The sequence below is a fragment of the Mya arenaria genome, chromosome 17, assembly GCF_026914265.1.
Source record: "Mya arenaria isolate MELC-2E11 chromosome 17, ASM2691426v1".
NCBI classification, from domain to species: Eukaryota; Metazoa; Mollusca; class Bivalvia; order Myida; family Myidae; genus Mya; species Mya arenaria.
Window position 1 is genome coordinate 17,006,576 of NC_069138.1, and position 16,162 is coordinate 17,022,737.

Sequence of the window (16,162 nt, forward strand, 5' to 3'; positions counted from 1 at the left end):
TTAACAATTTCAGACCTCTACACCATCTGGCCAGAAGAGACGAGTAGGAGAGGGTATAAAGCAGCCTGCCAGACCCAAGGAGGTCATCACCCTTACAGACTCTGATCTCGACAAGGCAGATGAGATGGACCGGGCAGACGAGGTGACAGACACAAGATCTCAGTTACAATATAACTGTTTGTACTGAATTTTACAATAATTATTAAATACTATTTTCGGTTGAACAGTTATTTTGACAAATAAATTTTATGCAATTTCATGCATTACATTTAGTCAACTAGGACATCGCTGGTGCCAGAGAAGATGATGTATGATGGAGACAATAGTGACGGAGAAACCGAATGCGAGATGTCAGAAGACCTACCTTGTGTTTTCATTGTTGATGGAATACAGTAGAGATTAAAATGAGAAAACAGTTTACTAGTGTTATAGCTTTATTACCTTACACATACATTAAAATATCTCTGTTAAAAAGTTATTTTGGTCCGGGCTAGTGAAACTTGATTCGGGCTAGTGCTTTTTCCAGGCTGCTAGCCCGACTGGGCTAGTGCTTGAAAAAAATTAGTGCAAAGACTGCAAATCTTTTCAAATATGCGAAGGTGTGAAAAACACCCGCTGTCTGTCATTAGATAAACATCAATAGAACAAACTATTGCGATGGTAATACCGTATGGTTGTTTGTTCGCACTTTGCCCAACTTGCCTTCCGCTGCATGGCTAATTACCGACACGCATTAATTATGCCGACATGCTTTAATCCGCACAGCGACAAGCCTTATCAAAACAATCATCAGTTTTGACAATACACAGTTTTAGCTGCGATTGCAACGGTTGACTGTCATTCAGAAGGCATGTTGGAACTATTGCAACGGTTGACTGTCAGTCAGAAGGCACGGTATTGCAAAAGAGCATAAGAAATCAAAAACAATCTGTAACAATTCAGATAACATAATTGTATAATAATGTTTTACATTTCATTTTATTATGGAACCTCACTTTACTGTAATATCTGATTGTTAAAGTTGTGTTATTATCAGTCTTCCATTTGGTAAATTAACATAGTTATAATGAATTGTTTGTTAAACGGACATTTATTTATGCGTTAATGAATAAGAAATACAATCAGTGATAGATGTTCAAAGTGATCTCCACAACTTACACTTTTTCCATTAAATGTATAGCACATCTTTTATGTAGTTTCTCCTATTGTTAAACATGTTAAACATGGACAGCTACATAAAGTATAAATGTTGATTTTTTTTTTCAATTCATCAAAAGATAAATATAACCAGTTAATGCCTTAAAGGAATCTGTTGTCTTCAATGCATATCCCTGTTAAGTAGCCTTGCATATTACATTCAATAATTGGTATTATCAAAGATATTAAAGCTGCACTCTCACAGATTGAACGTTTTGAAAACTTCATTATTTTTTATCTTCGAACGAGCCAATTTTTGAAAATCAATGGAAACAAGCTATAAAAGACTGCTGACCAAAATTAGATCGCAGAATCTTATATTTAAGTTTATAACAAGAAACGCCACAATGCGACGAAACCAGGTTTTTAATGATTGACAGAAGAACTTCAGCCTGTGTCTGTTTTTCTATTTTCAGTAACAGTGACCTTGACCCTAGGGACCCCAAATGCACTCCATTGAAAGGTATCCATAAACTCTTCCTTTATACCAAGTTGTTCAGGATATGTCAACCCTAACTTAAGTTATTCAGTTTCAATCATTTTTCTATTTTAAGCAACAGTGACCTTGACCTTGAATCTAGGGACCCCAAACGCAATCCCATGAAAGGTATCCATAAACTCTTCATATAGACCAAGTTTGGTCAAGATATGTCAACCCTAACTAAAGATATTCAGTTTGAACCATTTTTCTATTTTTAGTAACAGTGACCTTGACCCTAGGGACCCCAAATGCAATCCCATGAAAGGTATCCATAAACTCTTCCTATAGACCAAGTTTGGTCAAGATATGTCAACCCTAACTAAAGTTATTCAGTTTCAACCGTTTCTCTATTTTTAGTAACAGTGACCTTGACCTTTACCCTTGGGACCCCAAACGTAATCCCATGAAAGGTATATATAAACTCTTCCTGTACACCAAGTTTAGTCAAGATATGTCAACCCTAACTTAAGTTATTTAGGTTCAACCGTTTTTCTATTTTAGGTTCAACCGTTTTTCTATTTTTAGTTACAGTGATCTTGACCTTAAATCTAGGGACCCCAAACGCAATCCCATGAAAGGTACCCATAAACTCTTTCTATAGACCAAGATTGGTCAAGATACGTCAACCCTTATAAAAGTTATTCAGTTTCAACTGTTTTTTCTATTTTCAGTATCAGTGACCATGACCTTGGCCCTAGGGACCCCAAACACAATCCCATGAAAGGTCTCCATAAACTCTTCCTAAAGACCAGGTTTAGTCAAGATATGTCATCCCTAACTAAAGTTATTCAGTTTCAACCGTTTTTCTATTTTTAGTAACAGTGACCTTGACCTTGACCCTAGCGACCCCAAACGCAATCCCATGAAAGGTATCTATAAACTCTTCCTATTGACCAAGTTTGGCCAAGATATGTCAACCCTAACTAAAGTTATTCAGTTTCAACTGTTTTTTCTATTTTTAGTAACAGTGAACTTGACCTTGAACCTACAGACCCCAATCGCAATCCCATGAAAGGTACCCATAAACTCTTTCTATAGACCAAGTTTGGTCAAGATATGTCAACCCTTACTAAAGATATTCAGTTTCAACTGTTTTTCTATTTTTAGTAACAGTGATCTTGACCTTGACCCTCGGGACCCCAAATGCAATCCCATGAAAGGTATCCATAAACTCTTCCTAAAGACCAAGTTTAGTCAAGATATGTCATCCCTAACTAAAGTTAATCAGTTTCAACTGTTTTCCTATTTTTAGTAACAGTGACCTTGACCTTGACCCTAGGGACCCCAAACGCAATCCCATGAAAGGTATCCATAAACTCTTCCTTTTGACAAAGTTTGGTCAAGATATGTCATCCCTAACTAAAGTTAATCAGTTTTAACGGTTTTTCTATTTTTAGTAACAGTGACCTTGACCTTGACTCTAGGGACCCCAAAGGCAATCCCATGAAAGGTATCCATAAACTCTTCCTATTGACCAAGTTTGGTCAAGATATGTCAACTCTAACTAAAGTTATTCAGTTTCAACCATTTTTCTATTTTTAGTAACAGTGACCTTGACCTTGACCCTAGGGACCCCAAACGCAATCCCATGAAAGGTCTTCATAAAGTCTTCCTATTGACCAAGTTAAGTCAAGATATGTCAACCCTAACTAAAGTTATTCAGTTTCAATCATTTTTCTTTTTTTAGTAACAGTGACCTTGTTTTTGACCCTAAAGACCCCAAACGCAATCCCATGAAAGGTCTCCATAAACTCTTCCTATTGACCATGTTTAGTCAAGATAATTCAACCCTAACTAAAGTTATTCAGTTTCAACTGTTTTTCTATTTTTAGTAACAGTGACCTTGACCTTGACCCTAGGGACCCCAAACGCAATCCTCTGAAAGGTACCCATAAACTCTTTCTATAGACCAAGTTTGGTCAAGATATGTCGACCCTTACTAAAGTTATTCAGTTTCAAAGGTGAGTTTGACGCCGCCCGGCCGCCCGCCCGCCCGAACAACGACGTTCGCCATTCTAATAGCCAGGTTTCACTATGTGAAAACCTGGTTAAAAATTGGATGTTTTCTGCTTAAATAGTTAGTAACGGTTTAAGCCATAAAAACATTAACATTCAAACGGAAATATGAAAATCTACACTCTGATTTTGTCAGCAATCTTATATCATTGGTTTGCAGAATTTTATGCAAAAGAATGCTCTTTCCAAGACAAACAAAAGTGTTAAAAATGGTACAAACAATGTCATCATCATGGCTGAGAAAAAGAAAACAACCTGAACTATGTTTGATTTCTTGAAGAAACACAATGCAAATATCATTGGACGGCAATAATAATACCGCAAAAGACATTACTCCCCCAAAGGGTTCAATAAGCGAAAGGGACTGCATATTAGCAGAAAATTCTAATACATTGCCGATAGATAACTGCGAAGCTAAAATGTCTGCAAATCCATCTGCCAAGAAAAAAAGTGAAACAAGGTCATTCCAGAAAAGATGTCTCTCAGACTTTTCCTGGTTGTTGTTTGATGAACAAACTCAATCTATGAAATGCACTATTTGTTTAAAACATAAGAAAAGTAATGCACGCTTGAGTTGTCATCAAATTAGAGGGGGGAGATATACACAAATTCAATTTCAATGAGGCCTTGGTGCATTGGAGGAATGCAAAACAGAGGAAAATGTTCCTGGGTGGGGAGGGTTATAAAGCATAACAACACATTGACATGTGAAACTGTTTATTAACATATAACATTGTGTCTCATTTGTGCCATGTTTATAGTTTTGTTCTAAATGTTAAATGGTTCTGTCCAATATTTGAGAATACTGATGTCATGTGTATGTTACACCATGTATATAATGGGTAAATAAAACACTTTCATTTAAAAGTTTTCATTTTTCCCCTGGCAAAAGTCATGGCCCTTCACTTTTGAAAATGGCCCCTAATTTTCATGACTGCTGGGCCATTCCACCCCATCTTTTTCAATCCTTGGCAGAACACTGTGTATATTAAGGGAATGATAGCCCTTTCTATTCACGTAATCTGCCTCATGGTCTGGTGCTGCCTGTATCTTGACATGAGTGCCATCAACTGCTCCAACTACATTTGGGAAACCTTGTATAGAAAAATACAATTTTTTTCAATTATTAAAAAGAATTATGATAGTTATTTCAAAGGTAAAAAACTTACCACACTTTCCACACACATCCTGTAATCCATTTATGGCACCTTCAGTACTGTGAATTAGCTGGGTTAATTTAGTTGATTTATCAGTAATTGACCAAAAACAACATGATTTTATTACATTATTTCAAATCAAAAACTAATATTAACCTGTACAGTAGCAGAATGCACCAGTCAATTGTAACCACGGCCGCCCCATGTCCGGGGAATAGCGGGGACTTTGACTTTCGGTCCAGCGAACCCCGGCTAAAATCCCAATCCTGCGGGGACAAACAGATGGTAAAATCCCCGCAAAAATGCCCCCACACCCCACGGACCCTAGGTAAGGCCCATTTCCTGCTATATTTAAAGTGAAGACAAAACCACCGCATCCACCTGGCACTGCAGGACCACCTGAAAGGTAAAAACATGGCCCTTTTCCCCGGCTATCCCCGGTATACCCCCGGACCTGGGGGGGGGGGGGGGGGCGTGGTTACAATTGACTGGTGCATAAACTTCTCATGATGGTACATTTATCCACCAGGCACAATCTTTCAAATCACACTCCAAGTTAAAAAGCATTAAAAAGTTTACACAAACGTTACAACACAGAATGTCAACAGTAATAACTGGACGAGCACCGCATGTTTTGTCATTATAAATTAAGTGTCTTTGTTGTGATTGATTCTTTTTAAGTAATCCACAAATACGTTATTGCTCTTCATAACTTCAAAAAACAGAAATCCACATCAATAAAATAACATTTCCGTCCTTCCGTGAGTCACCTCAAAATATTTGGCTGTGAAACCAGCAAAGAAGTACATCAAAACAAGAAAAAGCCAAACTTACCGGCGACATTGTAAAACTTTCGTTATACACTTTCAATTTCCAACTCCGTTGGAAATTTAATGTATGTGTTTAAAAGTCCTGCAAGAAGAACAGATACGGCATGAATTGCCTTGCCGACAGCCGACCTGGACACGCCATGAGCCTGTGCGATAACGATATAATGCATTCTGGTTGCGAAAAACTGCAGGCAGCACAATACCGTCATGAGAGAAGGGTTGCTCCTCATCCTGGCTGTACCGACGGTGGGCTCCACAATGCCAACTAATAGCATGATTGATTCCGGAAATAATCTATATCTTTTCCGGACACTTTCAACATCTAAAATTTCTAAAGGGTTGTTTCTGTCGGCAAATACCCGCGGTCGACGAGGCAACCTAAATCTACGGTACCGGTAATATCTGTCAAGTTGTCTGTCCGCCATGACAGTTGAGATTCACTTCACATGAGACAGCTACGTAGTAGACTCACGTTTTCAGACTCAGTCTCAATGATTTGAGTCAGAGTCTGGGTCTGAATCTCTTTGTAAACACCGTTAAAAAAATAGAGTCTGTAATTAGTGAGTGTGAGTCCAGACTCAGACTTGAGACCGTTGGTAATCACGGCCCCAGATCCAGTATATTCGAATTATGTATAACACAATATCTTGTTGGCTCATATATACATTGATGAAGACACTATATAAATAGGAACTCAATATCATTGATATTATGGGGAGTAGACTAATTTACCCACTCTATTGATGGCAAGTTAAAATCAACTACCAACGTATACAGTAATCAAAGTTTAAACCCACTGCGGCCTCTTAAATAGTCTTACCAGTTTTTTTGTTATTTAATTAAGTACTCGATGGACTACGATACACACAACCTAGAAAAAGGTTTTTATTTGAATTAATATTTAATGAACACCAACGGCTCTCTTCAAAACTGTGTTTCTCTAGTATGCTTATTTCATGTACAACTAGGTCTATGATAATTGCTACACCACTATCTAACTTTCTATAACAATAACACCTAAATGACCGTCAATGCATCTGTTGACATTTATATGACTATGGCAGAGTCGAGACAGGCATACATAAGTAAAAGTCCAAATAATTGTACGTTGAAATGTCAAAAAAGTATAAAGAAACATCTATAGACATAAACATACCTGAACGCTCATTATTGTAGCCAGCCCGCAATTACCTTATTTACAGTAATCATTAATGTGGGTAAGGTGTTAGAAATATAGACACAAACTGGTAAAATCAATACAAATTAATGTTTTGCAACAAACCTTTCAAGCTGTCTTGTCAAGTTAGCTTATATTATAAACATGGAACAAAACAATTGTCAAATTAACGTCAAAAATTCGAGAAGCATGTGTTTGTGTGAAGGTCAAGTTCAACTGCTAAAAATAAAATAGTGGTAGTGCTAAAGCCCGAATTCCGGTATCGATATTGGGAAAAGCCGGTATCTCAGTTTATCTCTTAATACTCATACAACTAAAACACACAAATACAAAGGGAAATGTTAATTAATGGAACTTTATAAAGTAAACATAGGAGGAAAAGTGCACCCGGTGTGGGGCTCGAACCCACGAACGCCAAAACACTAGCACGGCGCTCTAACCAACTGAGCTAACCGGGCAGTTAATTGGTTCTAACCCACACACACTACACCTCTCGCTCCATTAACCTTTTAGGCCGACGGAGGCACTCATAGTTAATGTAAGTGGTTATGAACAGAACAGAACAGAACAGAATAGACATTTTATTAAGACTTATACTAATGTACATTGTCTAATCACATATAATAATTCACTTAAATATGTCATGTGTTTGTACAAGGTAAGTTTAAAAGTTGAACAAATATTTGTGTTACAGGAGCGTTATGCAATTATTATTATCTACTATAAGGTATAAATATGTAAACGCAGTAGTGTAACAGCTTCATAAACAGGCTATAAAAGAGGATGAACAGAATTATGTATCATTGTTTAGAATACAGTTACGGATACATAGTGATTCCTTAACGTATTTACAGAGCTTAATAAGCTCAAATCTATTAACAGAGTTTAATAGTTGGTGATATTTAAACACGGAGGGGCGAACATAATAATGACGTTTAATGTATTTCTGTCTTATAACTAAATAACATGGGCATATACATACAAAATGGTATTCATCTTCAACATCAAGATGGTTACAACACATACAGTAGCGTTCATTGCGCGGTGTATTATTTCTGGCATATCGTCCAGTTTGTATCCTTAATGGATGTACAGATAATCGTAATCTACAAATATAAAGTCGGTATTTCCTTGGTAGTATATTCAGATATTCTTCATACTGGAATGCATTTTTAAATACCTTATACATATCAAGAGCAGAGCTATTAGATAATGAACCATGCCATTCCTGCTTAAATGTATCTATAACTCTACATTTAAATTCGTGAACAAATGTATTTACGTTTACATTTTGTACATTATCAAATATATGTGTAAAACCATAATCATTAAGAAGTTTTTTAACATTGGTAACCCAATTGGAATATCCTTTATTACTATCAGCTACTGCTTGCAGATATACAACACTAATTAATATATTATTAGTGTTAGCTATTTTCAACCAGTACTTAATTATACGTATGTATCTAGAAATATATAAAGGATATCTACCTAATTCTCCGTATACACTAGCAGTACAAGTGTTGATTTTAACATGTAATAATCTTTTACAGAACTTCAAATGAATACGTTCTATTTCTTTCGATTTAGTATAACCCCATATTTCACATGAATAGTTTAATATAGACCCTACAAAGGCGTCAAACAACTGACAAAATATATGAGGCTTTAGATCATACTCTTTACATTTATACAGTAACACATTTAAAGCCTTTAAAGCTTTTCCAGCTAAATATTCTTGGTTTAATGCATAATTACCAGTATAGTTAAAAACAGTTCCTAGGTAGTAAAAATCGCTAACGACTTCGATGTTTTGGCCATCATAGGTCCAGCTTTCATGCGGTAATAAACGTCCGCGCTTACGAAATACCATAATTTTAGTTTTATTTGTATTTACTCTAAGACCCCAAGTATTACAATAAGTATTAAGTAAATCCAATTGATGTTGAGTTTCAGCCGGTGTCTTTCCTAAAATGGCCATATCATCGGCAAACAGTAACATAATTAATATAACGTCATCTATGTTTATACCAGAATTAACGCTATCTTGTAAAAACAATTCTAGGTCTTCGACAAATAGTGAAAATAATATTGGGGACATTACCTCCCCTTGTCGTAAGCCAACTGCATAACTAAAGTATTCTGAGTATGATGAACATGATTTTACACAAGATTTAACATTTTGATACATATCTTTCATAACATTCAATATTTTCCCTTGAATACCACATTTATATAATTTCAGCCACAGCGCATTTCTATAAATAGTATCAAAACACTTCATCATATCGACAAATATAACGTACAATCGTTTATTTTCGTTCATATATTTTTGCACTAATGACGTAAGTAAAAATATAGCGTCGACAGTCGATCGACCTTTACGAAATCCGAATTGTGCGTCCGAAATAATATTATTGTTATCGCATATAAATTCAATGCGTTTATTTAATACAGTCGTAAACAATTTTGAAAAGCAACTAACTAGAGTAATACCCCTATAATTGTTAACATCATTTACACCGCCTTTTTTATGCAATGGTACAATAATCCCTACTGTCCATTTATCCGGATAACAACCGGAGTTCAAAATACAGTTAAATATATCACATATGTGTGCAGCAAGTATGTCGGCACATTCAATAAAATATTCATTTAACATGCAATCATTACCATTAGATTTACAACGTTTTAATGCTTTAATAGCTTTCTTCACCTCATCAATACTAATCGGATTATCTAATTCAGGGTATACAATATTAGGCTGGCTGAAGTCATTATTATTACAAAACGATTCTGCTTCTTCATTGGAACAATCTACTTTATTATTACTAAGATTTTCAAAAAACAATTTGAACTCATCTAACGAAATATTGTTCTTTGCACTCTTTTTTTTAGTTTTAAAATACTTCCAAAAATCTCCTGCATTTTACGTCTATACATTTGGCCTTTTTTTCTACGGATCAAATCTTTATATAACTTTCTCTTTTGACATAATATCAAACGACTTTCATCATTCTTATTAGCATTATACAATTTCAAAGCATCTAAATAACAAGTGCGTGCATTTATACAATCCACATCAAACCAATCTGCATTTCTCATACAATCATCGTTGTCAAATACAGGTACATCACTAAACGTACATTGTTTGGAGAATAAAGGATCCGCCACACTCCGAACAATATTTGTGAACGAATTTACAACATTATTAACGGATTCCTTATTTGTACAATCAATTTGACTAACAACAGTATTAAATTGTGGTAACATAGAAATAATTCCTGCTCGAAACTGAGCTTTACAATTACTATTCCATCTATACTTAACATCATTGTATTTATTAAGCTTAGGTGTTTTATTGTTACAATGTATTGAAAAATATAACGGGGCGTGATCACTCCACTCATTAAATGATCCGATTGTAAAATACTTTAACAATGAAAAATTTCGCTCATGTGCTAAAAGATAATCTATAGCAGAAGAGCCGTTATGGGAAAAATAAGTATATTGGTTCGTATTGCCTACTCGACCGTTTAATATGCGTAAACATTTAGATTTACAAATATCTAATAAACGTATACCATGATTGTTAACTCTAGGGTCGATTGAGGCCCTAATAGAAGCAAAATCAGGCTCATAATCTATATCATCAATGGAAGAATTAAAATGATCGTGAGTAATAAAGTCACGCTTATTGCCAACGCGGCTATTTAAATCACCAAAAACAAAGACTTTCCCTAGTTCCTCAAAAAAAGATACATCATTTTCTAACAATTCAAAAAGATCAACATTAATAGTATTATATGCTGGTGAGTCTTCTCCCCATATATAAGCACCACAAATATATACATCATCGTCCATATTAAAAAATGTTTTATCGAGTTTAAGCCAAACAATAGTGTCTAAATTATTTTTAACAACTGTAATACCATCTTTTAAATGATCTTTGTAATATATTAAAACGCCACCACTATTTCTACGAGCATTCCTATGCTGGAATTTTCTATATAAATTATGCGAAACATAACCATTCAAATTAATCTTACTGTTAGAATTACTCCATGATTCAAAAAGAAAACAAATATCATGAGATGAAATAATATTTACAAAATCGGCACTATTTTGCTCAATAGCAGTAAGTCCCTGAACATTCCAGGAGAGCACACGGAGTTCATCCTCCACGCATCCCTAGTCCCTTACAGCGACACCTAGTCCCTTATGACTTTTCAATTCCTTAATTTCACACCCTTTTTAATATAAAAATATATATATAAAATGTTTTTGATTTATCTTTTATATTTAAAATTTTGTCGCAATATAGGCATAATCTTACAATATAAAATATTGATAAATCAATAGTTACATCTTACGTCTCGCTTCAGTATGACACGCTTCTTCATCAGTGAATCCGCCGGATGGTTGTGTTGTGCAGTTCCACTGGTGAAGATATCTCCACGATGATTCAGGCTAACGTAGCACAAATGGCTCTTTCTACGCACGCTGTAACGCCAATGGGTGCTGCTGGCCGTCTGTTTTCTGCAATAAAATAGTTTAAATATATAATTTACAGAAGTGACACGAAAAAATGGTATGTTTCTTATGTCAAACCTTAGCATATATTTATCTTTATGCAATCTTACCTTAACTATTCGACAACCATGCGACACAAGTTTAGCTTACCTTTATATATATTTAACGGAGTCGACTATTTAAGAGACACAAGTGTCCTTATCGTAACTTACCTTTACATATGTATCACTTTGCAAACTAACCTTTATGCAACCCGTCAAAAGAAAAACCAGCTTATTCTTTTTCCGTGTTGAGCCCAGGCCTAACAGCTGGAATTCTACCTCGACATCGTCTTCCACAATCGTGTCTGTCAGGGCAGCCTCACCAAGCGACCTGGAGTAATTGTACAATATATAGTTATTTACAATTCAATACTGTGTTCCTCGGCCGGTCTAATGATGTACGTCAAGTTTATCACGCCATCATCAACACTGACGTCGGCTGACCCCGTGCTGAATTCCAGGATGAAGGTCATCGCCGGTAGAGTATCCCTTGGTGGTGACTGAGAATTGATCGACTTTCTTATCAGCATATCATTTCTTCTGGCAATACTTATATTTCACTACGATAAATTATGAGTATGGTTTTCTGAGTTTCATAACCCAACCCAGAAATAGTATTAATTTTAACGTATTACACTACGACAAACTATGTGTATGGTTTTCTGAGTTTTATATCCCAACCCAGAAATAAAAATTAATTTTAAATTATGGAAATATTTATAAATAATAGAAAATATATTAAAATGACACGTACAACATGTGATAAACCTTGATACTACCTACAATGCATTCATGGAAAATATTAATATTCATTTGGGAGTACTACATGTTCCAGGGTATGACCAAATGCATCCAACAAAATGCAGTGAAGATGTTAATTACATTTATGTTAAAGGTTTCTTTCTTCAATGACAAGACCCTTCGCAAAACTATTCTGGATCGAATCACCCACATACTATTTTATACCTGTAATGTATTGATATATCTTAATATTGCTCTTAACCTATGCCACTCGTGGACAAAATAAACAGATTTATATCAGTGGTTTATGAATATGCATATGCAGCATGCTCAAGACTCTGGACTGAGGCAAATTGAGAAACCTTCAAACACTTTCCATTAATCGGCATTACATGACTAAACTCACAATTTGTAGCAGGTCTAAATTCGGTCAATGCTTTAAGCGCTTTGGTTTTAATTATTAAAGTGTATAATTTGCATTACGTAATGGTAAAAGGTTGCTAGTTTGTACTTTCACAAAAAATCGTTTGATGCATCACAGTCGCATTACCATTTATTTTGTGTAAGAACATACTAACATAAGTGCATACCATAACGATCTTAATAATAAAAAAAATGTCAAGTAAGAGCCAATTTAGGCTATTTTAAACATAGCAAATATTCTAATGGATGAATAACAAACACTTAAAAAACTGATTTAAAGGATAAGATAAAATATAACCTCGTATTAAACATTTTGGTTTGACAACCTTTCGCCAAATTTGCATTTAATTGCATCTTCAATAAGATCCATGATTTTTCGTGTTTTAGCGAATTTCTGAGTTTATTTCCGGGGAGTAAACCTGTCCGAATCTGATTTCATAGATTCTATTTTTAACCGATAACTAACTTATGCCGCGGTGAAAATGTAAACATTGAAGCGTGACGTCACACGCACCTGCTGGTCGGCCTCGCGTTGGCAAAACACCGCCATTGTTGTTTACAATCAGAGCGTGAATATTGCGGGATCTTTTGACAGCGTTATTTATAGAAAGTGTAAACAAAAACTCAGACTGCCGACTAGTTGTTCTGCACCAGGGTGCACACAACGTTTTGTGAAAGATTCTGGAGTTCGTTTCTTTAGATTTCCTAAAGAAAAAGAGAGATGGTTGAAGTGGTTACTCGCTATTGGGAGAAGAAGCCTGAGCGACCGTCAACATGTTAAGTTGTGGGAGCCTTCGGATCATGACCGCCTTTGCAGCATGCATTTCGCCGAAGGTATTAAGTGTATTTATTTTTATTCAGTAGGCGCACAATTTGAAACCATTTGCGTATTCTACTTTATATTTTGCGTTTTGTAACTCGTTCATATTAAAGTAATTGCGTTTTCTATTACTTTAATTGTGTAAATACGCAGCTTTTTCAGTGGTCTAAATCTATTAGGACATTGATCCAATCAATTTTAATCAAATCAATATAGATCTGAAATGGCCTTTACCTCAAACAAATTGCAACATAAATAAATCAACCACAAACTTCCCTACACCACAGAAAAATTCCTTAGAAGAATTCGGAGAAAAAAATTCTGCACTCTCACAGATATACCGTTTTTACAACTTTTTTATTTTTTGTCTTGAAACGAACCATTTTTTTGCGAAACTGCATGGAAACCAGTTATATAAGACTGCTGACAAAAATTAGATCGCAGATTTTTATATTCAAGTTCAGAAATTGATGTTTTATGCATTTTTCTTCGTTAGGAACGGTTTAAGCCACAAAACATTAATTTTCGAACGGAAATTTGATAATCTGCGATCTGATCTTTTGTCAGTAATCTTTTATCATTGGTTTGCAGATATTTACGCAAATGTTTGCTCTTACCAAGACAAAAAATAAAAAAGTTGTAAAAACGGTATATCTGTGAGAGTGCAGCTTTAAGAGGGTTAAATATCCTGTAAACATCAAGGGCAGTAATGTCAGGTACGTGCGTCCAGGTTTCCTGGTTCATTGTATGGGGTGAAAAACGTCATCGATTCGGTGCATGAGTATTACACTCTTTTCTACATGTTTCAACGATCTTTTTAGAAACGACATTTTGCACCCGGCGGAATGAAGGCTTATTTACAATGACGCTTACAAGTTTTTGATGAAAATTACGGTCTGTATCTCGTGAAATCAATACACGTTCTTATACCAGGCTAACCGACTCACTCAACGGACTTCGTTCTTCAAAACTACGATTTAATACTATTCTCTTTCGTGTTAATCATCCGATACCTTGTTTAGGTCAATGACAATATTGTTATTGTTTTCCAAGTGCATATTTGGAGATAAATCGGCAAAGAGTTTAAGCCTTGAATTTAAACGCATATTACTTTCATTTCTTTGTGTGTATAGTTTATCTATGTGCTATACATGCTCGAATACTAAATGTTTTTACATTCGAACTATTGACTATGATCGCCATATAAATATATATATATGAATATGTATCAGCTTTTGCAATGATCAAGGGTCATTTCGACTTATTTCATTGAAACCATTTATTTTGAATGTTTGAAATGAAATAAAATCATCATCTTCTTCTTCTATAAACGATAAGATTAATCGACTTTGCATAGCTATATCACCACTGCACATGACAGCAGCGCGAAACGATCATTTCCAAGATCTCACAGCAAAAGATAAGTAACACCAACAAATAAAGTCACCATGTCGGAAACGCATTCGACGATTGTTGTATGACAAGGAACCAGGTACTCATTTGATGTACCATAAACTAGTTATACTGCATACACTTATTAAATCAAGGCTTACAATAGGCAATTTTTACTTATTAAATGTAGATAGTGTCTTTTACACTTTCCTGATTAAAAACTGTTAACTATTTCACGAAAATAAATTAGCATGATTACATATATTGTGAACCTTAATTCACGTTAAATATCTTTAATTTACAGAACAGAAGTCTCCTGCAAATTGTCGTTTCCACTTTAAAGACGAAAAGGCATTAAAGTGAATTACAATGTCAGGGCCAGTAAGTTAGCTCTCAATTCTTCACCAACTTCCAAAATGAAGAATTATGTTTGCGATTAATTCAGTTTGTGTCCAAACTGACAACAGTTTTATGTTACTTGATTTCTAAGCGTTTTTATATAAGGGTGATTGTTATTTGTATCCATTTGTTGGATATAAACAAAATTTCTATCATAACAATTTTCTTTCTTGTATGCATACTTTGGATAGATCTATACAATTAATATATGCAATTTTAAACTTAAACTTTCACACGATATTCAGTTATAATATTTCTGATTGTTACGAAAGGTACATGAGTTGTAATTAAAGTGACTCGCTGAAGGATTCCAGCTTTTGATATTTTTGTTTTAACACTCCTTATGATTTGCCACACTTTATTTCGTTATTAAAAAAGGGAATTTTACAAACCATGAGCATGTTAGTTTAAAATCAACCATACTCACTGTTTACATTTTACTGTCGGATTAATTGTTTAAATCTGTATTTTCACATTTTCACTTTTAAACATTTGTTTTGTTCTCATAATTGTATGCTTTCTGGTATGTGGTACTAATAAACTTAATTTGATGTACAAGGACTACTTTACTGCCAACGAATCGAAGATGTTTTTCGCCCCAATGAAAGAACATGCAGGAAACCTGGACGCACCTGTCATTACTACCCTTGAACATGCAGTGACTGAAATTGAATAAAAGCCTGTTTAAAGTTGTAGATGCTCTTTTCTGGTAGGTAATTGAACCAACAACAACCAATAATAAATATGCGTGTGTTTTAAAGTTAACAAATTGAACAAATCATGTAACGTATATTTTTCAAAAGATTTTTTTTACAAATTGTGATGTTTGTTTTCCCAAGCCAGTTAATTATACACAAAGATGATGACAAATAATTTTGAAATTTCATGCATGTTTTATTTTGTTAATACTTATTTTTTAAATATGTTTTATATCAGTATATATCCTTATTTACAC

The 16,162-nt window shown here is 34.8% G+C and overlaps 1 protein-coding gene across 1 annotated transcript in view; it reads right to left on the reverse strand.

Annotated features, from left to right (window-relative positions):
- LOC128224431 (uncharacterized) overlaps positions 1-7,069 on the reverse strand; it is a 63,993-nt gene extending 56,924 nt beyond the window's left edge. Inside the window, exon 1 of the mRNA XM_052934273.1 lies at positions 6,964-7,069. The gene's annotated coding sequence lies outside the window, so the exon portion shown is untranslated. The remainder of the gene's footprint in view (positions 1-6,963) is intronic.
- Between the last annotated feature and the right edge of the window lie 9,093 nt (positions 7,070-16,162).